The sequence below is a fragment of the Arachis ipaensis genome, chromosome B08, assembly GCF_000816755.2.
Source record: "Arachis ipaensis cultivar K30076 chromosome B08, Araip1.1, whole genome shotgun sequence".
Taxonomy (NCBI): Eukaryota; Viridiplantae; Streptophyta; class Magnoliopsida; order Fabales; family Fabaceae; genus Arachis; species Arachis ipaensis.
The window spans coordinates 119,839,805-119,855,676 of record NC_029792.2 but is presented as its reverse complement, the minus strand read 5'-3'; positions in this window follow the sequence as shown (position 1 = coordinate 119,855,676).

Below are 15,872 nucleotides of genomic sequence, written 5' to 3'. Positions count from 1 at the left end.
CAGAACACTATACAAATAATATAAAAATATTTATCATATAAATAAAAAATATAATAAAAAATATAAATATCAAAATATGAAAGAAAGAACTAAAAATAATAAAAAAAATTAAAATATTTACCTTGGCAGTGATGAAAACAAATCTGGAAAAAAAATCTGTAACGAAGAACATACAGAGAACTACTGTGAAATTATGTGGTTATGTGCATCCTTTTTATAGAAGAAATGAAGGGTGCAGTTGGTAGATATGGAATAAATTTCTTACCTAATTCCTCCAACGGTAATTAACATTCCCAACGTGAACGCAGAAGTTAGAATTTTTAGCTTCACGTGAACGTATCTTAAGAGGTGAAGGCACTTCTGGGTTAGGGATTCCAAAAAGTTGCCAAACATAACAATGGGACATTCAAGATGCTCAAACGAGCTTTTCTATTCTCCAACGTGAACCCCAAACACACCCAAATTTGTTGGTAGCAACACAAAAAATTTAAACCTAAATGAAGTGAATACTGTTCACTACAAAAAAGATATTGATACCGTTAAAAAAACGAATAAAATCTGAAATACACTGTGTTTATTGCCAAATTTTATATTGGAACTTATCCGATAGAATAAACTTTGCCGATAATAAATTACCATCGGCTTTTATGTATCCGACGGTAATTTGCGTCGAATTTAATGACAGAATATGGATATAAAAAAATGAAATCTATTGTAACTTACCGTCGGAAATTAAATTTTCTGACAGTAACATTGACGCCAAAGCATACGGCTTCGCGCTCCCTAATCGTCCGACGGAAATATTTTCTAAGTTTTTTGGAAAATTAGCTGAGGCGTTATCGTTGGTATATTCCAACGGTAATTCCTAAGGTAGATTTTTTTAAATAATTTTTTCCGTCCATCTATAATATACCCCGATAATTAATAATTGAAGCAGTGATATAAACATGATGTGAAATATCAAATATAGAAATTAAAAACACGAAATGATGGTAATTGAAATATCTGAAACAATACTAATTATATTACATTCTTCTCAAAGTTTGGTAAAGAAATATATAAGATAGAACTATAATTGTCATATAAAAATAAAAAAATACAATAAAAATAAAACAATAGAAAATTAAAAAAATAACACCAGAACACTAAAAAAATAATATCAAAAATATTTGTCATATAAATAAAAAATACAATAATAAACATAAAAATCAAAATATGAAAGAAAGAACTAAAAATAATAAAAAAATTAAAATATTTACCTTGGCCGTGATGAAAACAAATCTGGAAAAAAAATCTGTAACGAAGAACATACAGAGAACTACTGTTATGTGCATCTTTTTATAGAAGAAATGAAGGGTACAGTACAGTTGGTAGATATGGAATAAATTTCTTACCTAATTCCTCCAATGGTAATTAACCTTCCCAACGTGAACGCAGAAGCTAGAATATTTAGCTTCACGTGAACGTACCTTCAGAGGTGAAAGTACTTCTGGGTTAGGGATTCCAAAAAGTTGCCAAACATAACAATGGGATGTTCAAGACGCTTAATCGAGCTTTTCTATTCCCCAACGTGAACCCCAAATACACCCAAATTTGTTGGTAGCAACACGAAAATTTTCAACCTAAATGAAGTGAATACTGTTCACTACAAAAAAAAATATTGATACCGTTAAAAAAATGAATAAAATCCGAAATACACTGTGTTTATTGCCAAATTTTATGTCGGAACTTATCCGATGGAATAAACTTTGCCGATAATAAATTGTCATCGGCTTTTATGTATCCAATGGTAATTTGCGTCGAATTTAATGACAGAATATGGATATAGAAAAATGAAATCTATTGTAACTTACCGTCGGAAATTAAATTTTGTGACAGTAACATTGAAGCCAAAGCATACGGCTTCGCGCTCCCTTATCGTCTGACGGAAATATTTTCTAAGTTTTTTGGAAAATTAGCTGAGGTGTTATCGTCGAGATATTCCAACGGTAATTCCTATGATAGATTTTTTAAATAATTTTTTCCGCCCATCTATAATATACCCCGATAATTAATAATTGAAACAGTGATATAAATCTGATGTGAAATATCAAATATAGAAAGTAAAAACGCGAAATGATGGTAATTGAAATATTTGAAACAATACTAATTATATTATATTCTTCTCAAAGTTTGGTAAAGGAATACATAAGATAGAACTGTAGTTGTCATATAAATAAAAAAAATATAATAAAAATATAACAATAGAAAATTAAAAAAAATAACATCAGAACACTAAAAAAAAATATGAAAAATATTTATCATATAAATAAAAAATACAATAAAAAACATAAATATCAAAATATGAAAGAAAGAACTAAAAATAATAAAAAAATTAAAATATTTACCTTGCCAGTGATGAAAACAAATCTGAAAAAAAAATCTGTAACGAAGAACATACAGATAACTACTGTGAAATTATGTGGATCCTTTTTATAGAAGAAATGAAGGGTACAGTTGGTAGATATGGAATAAATTTCTTACCTAATTCCTCCAACGGTAATTAACCTTCCCAACGTGAATGCAGAAGTTAGAATTTTTAGCTTCACGTGAATGTACCTTAAGAGGTGAAGGTACTTCTGGGTTAGGGATTCCAAAAAGTTGCCAAACATAATAATGGGACGTTCAAGACGCTCAAACGAGCTTTTCTATTTTCCAACGTGAACCCCAAACACACCCAAATTTGTTGGTAGCAACACGAAAATTTTCAACCTAAATGAAGTGAATACTGTTCACTACAAAAAAGATATTGATACCATTGAAAAAACGAATAAAATCCGAAATACGCTGTGTTTATTGCCAAATTTTATGTCGGAACTTATCCGATTTAATAAACTTTGCCGATAATAAATTACCATCGGCTTTTATGTATCCGACGGTAATTTGCGTCGAATTTAATGACAGAATATGGATATAAAAAAATGAAATCTATTGTAACTTACCGTCGGAAATTAAATTTTCTAACAGTAACATTGACGCTAAAGCATACGGCTTCGCGCTCCCTTATCGTCCGATGGAAATATTTTCTAAGTTTTTTGGAAAATTAGCTGAGGTGTTATCGTCGAGATATTCCAACGGTAATTTCTACGGTAGATTTTTTTAAATAATTTTTCCGTCCATCTATAATATACCCCGATAATTAATAATTGAAACAGTGATATAAACCTGATGTGAAATATCAAATACAAAAATTAAAAACACGAAATGATGGTAATTGAAATATCTAAAACAATATTAATTATATTACATTCTTCTCAAAGTTTGGTAAAGAAATATATAAGATAGAACTATATTTATGTTAACCCTATTCATATTCATCATCTTCTTCCTCTGGTTTACCATCCTCCTCTTCCAAGATAGTTTTCTGATTATCGAACTCGTCTTCATCTTCTTTGTCGTCCTCAACCCTATCTTCTTCTTGAAGATCATCGTCCTCTAGTGGTAGTATGTTGTCATATGTTCGAAGGTAAATGATGTCATCATCCATAACAGCCAACCTAAGGATGATTGGGTCACCGGTATCAACCACCATTTTCGAATGAGTTGGGTCATCAATCTGGTAAAGCTCCTGACCATCTGTCCCATCAGACTCGATGTAGCATCTTGTTCGTCTTAACCACAACCGTCCAACTAAACTTGCATGAACCCGAATAAGGAAAATATTATACCTATTGTGCATTTTGAGGTAGAATAAAAAAATCGTAGTGCCTATATTTAATGGTTACATTAACTTCAGAGATATCGTAGTCCTTATGCTTTCATGTTTCTTGTCGCGAACTTGGATCATTATTCACATTTAAACACGCACACCTTGTACATACTTTGACAGAAATACTCTAATTGAATTGTATTGTGCAACACACCAAACCAATCCAATCAGAATGACCACTGCATGAATCCCTACGAACCCAAACTCCGATGTTATCTGTTTTCTTTCCAATCGACTACTCTAAAAAATGGAACCAATATCCATTAACATTGTATATTGGGTAGCTTGTGTCCTTATTCATTGGGCTCCAACTAAGTGCAACTAATTCCCAATCTATTGTGTTAGCTAGATGCACGCTAACATATTCTCTGAACCAATGTGAAAAATTGTTCAATGAGGTATCAGGATTTGTCTTTTGTAATAACCTATATGATAGAATAGGATAAATAAGTTTTAATTAGATTAAGAAGTTATTATCTTACTAATTGCAATATTTACAAAGACTTGAAAAACTCACATGAGGTAGAGTGAAATCTGGTCACAGTTTAGCAGCACATGCAGATGTGCGGCATCGAGTTCCTTCTTCTCTAACTAGTAGTCACTGCCCGCACCCATTGCAACTCCTTCCGGAGCAAGGATTGGATATGTTGTTCCACTTGAGGAGGATTCTCCCCTCTCATTGTTTCTTTCAACCCTTGTTCTACGTGACTCAACATAAGACTGAAAATAGAATGAGCAAAATGTGGATGTTTTCTTAGCTAGGAATGCTTCACAGATGCCACCCTCAATCTGAGCTCTGTTCTTCACAGTGTGCTTGAATGAATCAATCATCCTCTCAAATGGGTATATCCACCTAAATTGGACCAACCCACATAATCATGCTTCGTACGGTAGGTGGATTGTTAAGTGTTCTATAATATCAAAAAAGGATAGAGAGAATATCCTCTCTAGCATACAAAATATGATGGGAATGTTCTTGTCCATGACTGTGAGATCATTAATGATAAGTTTTGTAGCACATAATTCCCTAAAGAACTCACTTATTTCTGAGGAGTTTCCAGATGTTGGTTGGAAGTTCTCTGAATGCGACAGGAAGCAAAGACTCCATGAAGACATGACAATCATGACTCTTCAACCCAGCAAGCTTACCCTGTGAGACGTTTGCACACCTACTCAAGTTAGAGGAGTAACCATTAGAAAACCTCAATCCTCTAATCCACTTACAAATATTTTGTCTCTGGTTCTTCGTTAGAGAGAACAACGCTTTTGATTTAACCCACCGTCTGTTCTCAAGTCTTTTTAAGTTTAGATATGGCCGCCTGCAAATGTCTACCAAGTCTAACATAGCCTTATCGTTATCCTTTGTTCGCTCATCGTCCATTACTATGTGTATGATATTATCAAACACATTTTTTTAATGTGTATTGCATCAAGACAATGTCAAACCAAGTTGTCTTTCTAATAAGCTCACTCTCAAAATATACTCTGTTTAGTCCAATTATGCTCCCTGCCATATCCTGGAGGTCTCAAACTTACCCCCATTATCGACGATCCTTGGGATTCTATTGACACAATGCCAAACTTGCCTACCACCCAACCTCACGGGTGCCTATTCTTGTTTGGTTTTTATTCTTTTTGAATGAGTCCTTGTTGCACCGAAAAGGATGATCCATGTCGAGAAATCTTCGATGCAATCAAACCACGAATTCTTACCGCCATTCGTCAACCAAAATGCCTTTGTATCCTTCATACAATTGGGACATGTCATTCTGCACTGAGTGGACCAACCTGACAACATCCTGTATGCAGAAAAACCGTTAATGGTCCACATCAACGCATCATGCAGTTGAGAGTTTGTCTTCGTCAAAATATTATACGTTTCTATACTATGGATCCACAACTCCATTAACTCATCTACCAAAGGCTGTAAGAAGACATCTATTTTGAGCTTTGGATTGCTGGGACCAAGTACGATACAAGTTAAGAACGTGTATGGGTCCTTCATGCACATTTCATGACTAAAGTTATAAGGAGTTACCATATAGGCCAACAAGAGTACGTGTTACCAAAATTGGAATTTGGTACGAATCCCTCAGAGCACAAAGTTAGTCTAACGTTTTTAGACTCGCTTGCAAATGTAGGATGGACTCGATCAAAATGCTTCCAAGTATCACCGTGTGATGGGTGTGTCATGATTCCATTATCTCTCTTGTTGGTACTATGCTAGGTCATATGAGGGGCCGAACTCATCGATGTATACAAGCGTTTCAGCCTAGGGATTAAGGGCAAGTAGTGCATCCATTTCATTGGAACTTTCGTTAATCGCTGTTTACCAATCTGTTTTCTCTCGACTTGAAACTTCGGTGATCCACAAAATCTACATTCAGTTAGATCTGTATCCCTCTTATAATACAGCATACAACCATTTAAACATCAATCAATACTCACCGAATTTAGACCCAATTTCGAAACAAACTTCTTTGCTTCGTAGTGGCTCCGGGGGATGCTAGTGGTCCCAACAGGTACCAGTTCGTTGCAAAGGGTGCCCACTTATCAAAAGACTCTTGTGTATGATTTGACTCTGACTTAGTGCTCATCATTCTAACATATGCAGACAACTTCCAATGAACGCACCATTCAAACAAGGTTTCGCGGCAAATTCTAACAGATGATAAAATCTCTGACTTTGGGTTAGGCTCTTATTCAGCCTGTTCTATTACCGTAACACCTGTTGTATCAAACACCATCTCGTTGTATCTCTCTTGGTTACCCTCCTAATTCATTTATTCTATATTTTATTTTCTCACCACCCGAACCCTCGTTGATCGATCATCGGACCTATTCAAATTCGAGGCAGACCGGTTAATTCCCTACTCGTCCACTTCTCCGTGTTCCATCCACATCCAATACCCATCTTTGAATCCATTATGATAGAGGTGAAGCGTTATATCCGAAGGTCCTAACCACTTAGTCAGTCGACACTTATGACACAAACACCTAGATACCCCTTCAGACCTAAACGGTTCCATGCTGAAGACATGCGTAACAAAAGCGTCAACCTACTCAAAGAATTTAGTTTTAAACCCCCCGTTCACCGTCATCCCTATCATACATTCATAGACGATGGCTTGGCATTATATTGAAACACACACCCTAGAATTCAACGAATAACACATTATTAAACTTTTTTAGAAAGTTCGGCAAAGTGTACCCTATAATTAGAATCTTCCTCCAAATACAATTATCATTTTCTAACAAATCAAGCATGTTTTAAATAATTTAAACGATATTTCGGCAGAACTTCTCCTTAATTTAGAGACATCCATAAAATAAATATAACATTTTTCACAGAGAAAACAACTACAGGCATAAATTATAACATACATGCATTCAATAAAATATCAAATCCTAACCGTTCTAGTGCGCAACCCCTCATAATGCCATAATTTTTCAGCAAACAAGGGTTTTAAGAAGGCGCCACTACGCGACTTTCTCCCACTTCCGTCCTAAAACTCTATCTTAGAAAAAGTAAGTCCAACATAAAATTTAAACAATTCATTATATTTAGAGATAGAAAACTAACCTGAAATATTACTGCACATGCTACAAAAAAAAAAAAGCCAACTCCAACTGATCTCAAAGCAAATAACACCGTCCTAATAAAAAGGACAACTTATTAAAATTCACAAGTTGAAACTAATTTGAAAGAATAAGTAAAACTCATTATTCTAATTAATTAAAGCTTAATTAGAATTTCACCAAACTAACAACAGGCATCACAAAAATAAGCGACATAAGTTTAATGCAATTGAAAGAAACTCATTCACTAAATTTAACTCAAATCTTCCAATAGTTCAAACACTTTTAATCTCATCGTACTTAACCTACCCTAACATTATTTAATTTTTAGTTACATTAAATTAACACAACTCCTAATCACATACTTCATCAAACAAATTTAATCATTGATTTAACAAAAACTCTAACAAAATGCTAAATTCACAAAATAATCTGAAAAAATAAAATAACCATACTAACAATAAATCTGATGATAGTGACTGCAGGGTCTCTTTAACGTGGTGGTGACAGAGGCGGCAGTGACGTCGACGTAAATAGACCTTGTTCGCAGAAGTGAGGGAGAAGGGTTTCATGTTTGAATTTTACCCTAAGTTTACCGTTGGATTTACTGGCGGATTAATCCGCAATCTACTGGTAAATTACCACGACGACGCGTTTCGTTAAACCGTGATACCAACAGAATATACCGACGAAAAATCCGAAGATAAAATTGGCACAGATGAATTACATTTTCGAGCCTTTAATTACCATCAGATTTAGCGACAGAAAAGCTATTCCAACAATAATCTTTTTTTGTGACGAATTTTTCCTCCTGTCCTTTGAAAAATTCGACACTAAATCTGCCAATAAAAATTGACGCTAAATATAACAGTAAATCTAATGATTCTCAACAATTTTCTTGTAGTTGTTATAACCAACTCATTTAATCACAATTGAATACTGTTGTAACCAACTTCCTAAATAACTAGCCTATAATGTTACACTTACATTTGTCACTCAAATTATTCTATATTATTATTAATATAAGATTTCATATCTCACGCTCATGTCTAAACAAAATTAGCAGAAATCCGCAAATGAATTTACTATTTCTATGAGAATTTGAATGTCCCACAATTTTTGGCACTTGTAAGACTATCCCTTTGAATAAAAAGCGCCGTGATCTTGAACACAAATAATTAACCATCTTAATTTCTTAAACGCACAACATAACAAGAATAATGTTGCAAGATCAAGAGCAATAATGTTTAGCACAAGGTTGTATATATAAACATATATTATCGCGTTTTAAAAAATATAAAAGACATACATATGCCAACATGTGTGAGACATAATATTATAATATTATAAGTTTAATTACTCTGTTAACTTTTATAGTTTTATTAAATTTTTAATTAAGTTTTTATATTTTTTTTAATTGAGTTTTTATATCAAATTTTTTTATTTTATTTTATCCCTATTCGTAACAGACATTAAATAAAACGTTTACATGTGTCTAATTAACCAAAATACCTATATCTATAACTCTACATAATCATTATAATATTCTTTTAACCTTTCACCCTTTCTTTTTTTCTTATTTCTTTCTAAAATTATCTCATCTTGTATGGATTCTATCCAATTTTTTTCGAAAATTTCGAGTTCAAAAAGTCTCAACAAGAGAAGATATTTGTGTTTTTGTGGGGAGGCAGTTGTTATTCTATCTTCTTCGAAAGTGTCAAGCTATGAAAAAAGGTATATAGCTTGTGGAAGGGTAACAAAATGCAGTTTCTTTGAGTGGATTGATAATGAGAATGATATGAAAAGTGAGTGGTTGAAGCAAAAGGAAAGGAGATCCGTTATTTCTATGAAGACACTCTGATTCTCAAAAATTCTGGTACACCTAAGAATCTAAATAGAAGATTCATTTCTTGCTCAAATAGGAGATGCAAATTTTTTGAGTGGGGGATTGATGAAGAAAAGAAGGTTGGCAATGTTTGCTTGTTGGCTTCACAGCATCATTTTGGTTGGGTAGAGGGTGAAATGAAGGATGCTAATGTAAAAAAAAAAAGGATAGATAGACTAAGTATTGACATATAGAGAGGTTAAATGTGAAGATTGGAGAAGTAGATACTTATGTAGGAAGAGTTTGTGTTGAGTTCAATTCGGTCCAAGAACAACTTCGAAGATTGAAAGAAATTATGAAGAAGCAGAGCAAGATGTAAATGATGGTTTTCCTTTTCTTTGGAATCCTAATAGTAGTAGTAATTCGTGGAAAGGTTAACGGATGAAGTGGCCACCGTGGGTTTTAAATTGACTGCAATGATAAAAAGTGTATTTTATGTTGTTTAAATTGAATGGGATGAAGTGTGTTTTTTATTTTCCACTGTCAATATAATATAATGTTGTAGTCTTTAATAAGACTGTGTACAATGAAAAACAACTACGGTGAGAGATTCACTTCAAGTTCGTTCCACCATAGTTTCGTATATTTCTTGTAGTCTAAATCCTTCAACAAATTCACTATTCCTTCAACAAATTCACTATCTCTTGCAAGACCATTCATCTAGTTCATAATGCAAATCCTCCACAACTACCCCACCTAAATATTCTAGCCCATGCATGTCCTATGTCAACAAATTTTTTACCGTGATGGAGCTCTATTGTGAACTTTGATTCTCCTATTATTACATAGTATAGGACCTAATTGAAAATTTGATGAAACTATAGGACCAACAGAGTAATTAAACTAATATTATATACAGATAAAGTACTATTTTGATCTCCAACATTTGAACTAAATCTTAATTTGATCCCTAATGTTTTAAACGTCTTATTTCTGTCCCAAAATTTTTTAAATAGATTTAATGTGGTCCTATCATTGAATTTGACACTAATAGTTAACAGAATGAGTGATGTAGACATTAATAATATTACTAGTTAAGTCATATCTTCTTCTATGTGTTAGAAAAACATAACCAAAATTTTATTGTAACACTTTTTCTCCTCAATTTTCTTTTTGTACAAAACTACAAATCCTACAATCAATCATCAATGCTTCAAAATCAAAGAAAATTATTAGCTCTTCAATATGCAAACTATTTGTGTCAAATTTAATGATGAAATAACATTGAACCTGTTTAAAACTTATTTGAAATTAAAATAGGATGTTTGAAAGTTTTGAGAATTGAAATAGGATGTTTGATTAATATTTATCAAAGTTAATTTTTCTTTCAACGTTTAAAACATTCAATTTTATCCCAATTTTAATGTGTTAATATTTTTCTCCTTATAAAATTATTAATGGTCAACTATTAATCAACATTCAACATAATTAGTCAATATGTGATGAATTGATAATATAGAAATGTATAAATTGATAATATAGAATGGTATAAATTGATAAATAGATGAATTGATAATTTAGTATTAGTTTTTTATTTTTTTGAAAGAAAATGTATAAAGACCCGAACATTTTATTATAGTCTAGATATAAAAGAAAAGAAAAAAAACAATTAATTGACTTAATTTTTATCTAAGTATATAAAATGATGAAGTTCATTCTAAGGTAAAAGTTATTTTACATACTAGGCACTTGAAGCATTTTTAGTCATAAGATCAATCGTGGCTGTTCTTTGAATCAAGATAATATCAGTCTTTCAATTTTAATTCATAATCTCTTAAATTTTTTTACTAGGTTCCTATCCAGCATAATATCATCAAAATTCTTTCTATGCACCACTGTACAAGATGTTTCTGGTATGGGTTGAGAGATAGATCGAGAACTTGCGGGTTGAGGCAGATGTCGGATCACTTGACTGGAGCAATGGGGGGAGGTACCTGCAAAGACACTCCGACGCTCAAGTCAGAATGGATCTGAGAGGTGTAAGGTGTGAGGGATAAATGAATACCTGGAGGGACCTGGGTCCTCTATTTATAGGTGATGGTAGCTGTCTTATCTTATCTTGTTTGGCTAAGATAAGGGAGACGTTTGAATTCGAAAATTGGTTAGGAGCTCTAGTGGGCTGGTTCGGGCCTTCTAGAAGGTCTTGGTGGGTCGGATCCGTAACAGTTGCCCCCGCAGTGGGAGAGCGAGCGAGGTCGGTCTGTCGCTGGGAGGTATGGTTTTGACCGTTTGTGGCCTTCTTTTATTTTATTGGGTCGTCGTTTGATGCCTTTGAGGGGAGGTCGGTGCGCTGGCCCTGGTTTTTGTGGCTAAGCCGAGGTTTCGTCTGGCCTTTTAGGTTGATGCGACTCTTCTGCGTCCTTGCGCCTGTTGCGTTTTTCGAGGCATGCTTTATTGGTTTCATTTTCCAAGGGAGCATTTATTGTGAGGGGATGTTTTTGGGTAGCTTTCCTTTATTGCCCCTACGCCCATTTTTACTTTCCGGGGCTATTTGCATCTTTTTGTCTTTTTTAAAACCGTTTTGTCTTTCCTTCTTACTTCCCTTGTTTGTTTCATTTCTCTTTTACTCTCTTCTCTGAAGAAATCTCTTTCTCTTCCTTGCGTTCTGGTGTTTCTTTATGGTTGAGTTTCTGCTTTCCTGCTTCAACATTTTTCAGGCTTGCTTTCTGTATTGCCAGGTTAGTTTCCTTTTGCTTTCATCATTATGTGGTATTTTGTTGTTCCGTATTTGCCATGCATTATTTTGCCATCTGCTTTCTTGTACCGTGTTTTGCGTTTTGGGTAGTGGTGGTATTATGTTTTGGAGGGGCTGAGCACCACTGTGTTGGACTGGTGGTAGGTGGTAGGTTTTTGGTTGTCTTCTCTGCTTCTGCGTAGGGTTAGTGGCTGATGGTGGTGCTCCTTCCTGTTTTAGGTATGCATCGGCGGAGAAGTGAGGGTGTGGGTACTCCGATAGCCCCTTCCAGGGGGTCCCCTCCCGCTATACTTGGGTGACTAGCGATGTGTGGGGTGTTCCGTCGCGGATGACAGAGGCTGATCTCCAAAGGCTCCGCGATCAGGGGGCGGTTTGCGGTGGCGGTGATATGGAGCGGCAATATGAGCTTGCCCTCCCTGACGCTGATGAGCGGGTTTGTTATTTGAACCTCAATTCACCGACCGTGCCGGACTGGATGTGGGTCTATGAATCAATGTTTACTCGACTCGGTGTGCGGCTCCCCTTTTCGCCGTTTGTTCAGGAGTTGCTGAGTCGGTGTTCCGTGGCGCCATCTCAGCTTCATCCAAATAGTTGGGTGGCTGTTCGTTCCTTTGAGCTTGTGTGTCAATATCTCGATCTTCCGGTCTCTGTTCCTATTTTTCTTTTTCTTTTCTTGTGTACTCTTCCGACTAAGGAAGAGAAGCATAAGAAAGGATATATGGCGTTCAGGGCTCAGCCTCATCGTCGTATATTTGGTTTATTTGAAGATTCTTTCCATGGTTTTAAGAGAGAATATTTTAAAGTGTGCCCTGTTCAGGGGCATCATCCTTTTTGGTTGACGTTAGAGGGCGAGCGTCGATTCCCGACTTATTGGAATTTCGGTGCTGGACCGTTGATTTTGACCAAAGTTTCATATGATGGTTTGTCTCCGGAGGATAAGGACATCGCTAGTGTCCTTTGGCATTTGTTCGGGGAACGTCCGTTAAATCCTCGGGACGTCATGGGGGATCCTGTGGCCTGCCGAATGTATATTGGTGTGTGGCTATCATTTTCTTTGTTTTTATGTTTGTTTTACCGATTTTTTGACTTTGTGTATTTCTTTGGTTTTTTCAGTTGAGATGGCTGGTGGTTTGACTTCTCTGGCGAGGTTGAAGGCAGCAATGGATCGGGAGGAGGGGTCGTCGGCATCTCCTTCTACCCCTGTCTCGAATCCTGCTGTGGATTCCCGAGCTGTATCTCAGGAGGTGATTTCGGCTGGGGTTAGGGTTGGTGCTCAGGTTTCCCCTGGTCCCGTGAATTCGCCTGAGGAGGAAGTCGTTGTGGTCTCAGCTGCCGAGGCTTCTCGGAAGAGAAAGAAGCTTGAGGAACCTAGTAGTGAGAACTTGGGGGAGGAGGGTGCTGTTCCTACCGTGATGGATCGGCGTTTCGATGCTTTAGGGTTTATAGATCAGTACCTGATGCCTGGCACCGAGCCATTTTTTGATGACTGTGATGTGTCTTTTCAAGCCAAGTTGGTATATCGCGCCCTCCTCCGATCTGCTGTTATTGTCCGGAAGGCTGAGCTGGTGATGGTTCAGGTCGGTTTGCTGTATAAGAAGCTCCGTCATTCCCAAGCTGATGCGGCCAAGTTGAGAGAGCAGCTTGAGGCTGTCGAGGTAGCGAGAGAGAAGGCGGTGAAGTCTTCCAAGGAGGCTGGGGCTAAGGTCCTCCGTCTTTCCGAGGTTGAGACTTCACTTCTATCTCAGCTGGGTGTGGAGCAGAAGCGGGCTTCCGATGCTGAGTCTCAGGCTGCCGTGCTTCTTGGCGAGATGGAGGTTCTGAAGGCTGAAGTTGCTGCTTTGAAGAGGGAGAAGGTGGAGTTGCTGGCTGATGCAAAGGGTGCGATTGCGGCTACCGAGGAGACGATGAGAGCTCAGGCTTTGGTGCTGGCTCCGGGTGTGGACGTGTTTGTGATGGGGGCTTTCAAGACTGTCCATGATGGCCAGATCGTTGACCTTGAGTAGCTTTTTATTATAACTTGTTGTATTGGTTTATGGGACTTGTTAGTTTTTTGGATGTTTGTTGGCCTTGAGGCCGTGTATTTTGATACTTTTTGCTGAACTTTTTATGCCATTGTGGCCATTTATAACTTGCTTTTCTTAATGACTCTTGTATGATTGTGGCCGTTCGGGCTTTTTCGTTTTTCGAGCCGTTTATATTTTGAAGCCGTCGTGACTTAGGACCTTCGGTAGGCTGTTCGGTAGTGTTTGAGGATATCCGTTTGTTAGGCCCCGAGGGTGATCGGTCCTCGGTGTTGGCCGCTTTGTTTGTTTTGCCGTTATAGTGGAAATTGGCGGCTGACAAACCCCATTTGTAGGGTTTATCTTGTATTGATTTTTGGGGATTTTATCAACTTTTACCCACATTTATTCAATGAAATAGCATGGTTTTATAACTTCTCCCTTAATTGTGCTTAAGAGTGAAAACATGCTTTTTAGGACTTAAAATAGCTAAATTTAATTCACCTTGATTCTATTAGATGCCTTGATATGTTTGTTAAGTGATTGCAGATTTAGGAGGCAAAGATTGGATTAAGGGAATGAAGAAAAAGCATGTAAAGTTTGAGAACTCATGAAGAAATGATGGAACCAAAAAGCTGTCAAGCCTGACCTCTTCGCACTTAATTGACCGTAACTTGAGCTACAGAGGTCCAAATGATGCAGTTCCAGTTGGGTTGGAAAGCTAACATCTGCGGCTTCGAAACGATATAAGATTTGTCATAGTTGCATCGTGCATAGGGGCGCGCACGCGCACGGTACGCGGGCACGCCGTTGGTGGCACATGATTCACTTAATGCAACACGTGGCCAGCGATTTGAGAAGCCTTGTGGGCCCAATCCAACTCATTTCGCAATGGTGTTGTGTTATTGGTTATTGTACATATGTGAATATTGTGAATAGGTTTATCTTTTGTTGTTTCTTAATTTTTGTTAGTTTTATTTTGTTCTCTCATTATGAATTGTCACCACTTTGGCTTTGAGTTTGGTTCTAAGTGTGTTGTAGGAAATGTGGACTTTAACGGCAACATGTACCATGGATGGAACCAACAAAGATGGGAAGAGCCTCAAGGAATTGATCACTCCTATTGGCAACAACCTCCGGATACTTATAGGTATAATTTCCATCCTAATGCATGCCAACTTAGCGGCTATGATGATTCTTTTTGTGACACTCAACAACCACCATCATATGCCTATGAATGAAGAGGTTGACCAAGAAATGGATTTATTCATCAATGAATTTCTATCCAAAATTGAATCACCTCCCATTGGGCAAGAAACCGAGGTTCTTGAAGACAACACCAAGCCAAGTAAAAGGGAAATGGTTGAAATTAAAGAAATTTGTCAAGAGGTGGAAATACACAAAGAAGAGTACAAGGAAGTAGACCCTGCATTGTCTAAGTGTGGGGAGGTATCCCTTCCCAACTTACCATCCAATACAACATTTAAGTGGGTAAAATCTCTATCTCTAGGCTTTAATTTCCCACTTGAATATGGTTTGATTGAGAATAATAGACAACTTAGAGCTCTCTGTGGACTTAAAGGAAAAAGAGAATTGTGTAGTGGTTGCAAGTTAGGAATTAGGCTCATTAAGGTCAAGGTTTCAAGGCATAGGAACGATGATTGGAAGAATGCCACATTGCATGGGTCTCAACGGAGGGTTTGGTATGTTAAAGAGAATTCTATATGTCTACCACCCGGAAGGAAAAAGTATGAAGATCAAATTGAAGACGAGAGCGAAGATAAGATATGGGACCCCGGCTCGCTAGGTGAAGACCAACTATGGGGACTCATATCTTGGGTAGAACTTTGCCCAAGCTTGACGAAAATGGTTGGAAATTCTGTCAACCAATTGAGAAGCAAGGATCCTTGGAGATTCAAGGATGAGTACAAACATAAGCCACCATGACAATGAGCCCCTCAAAAT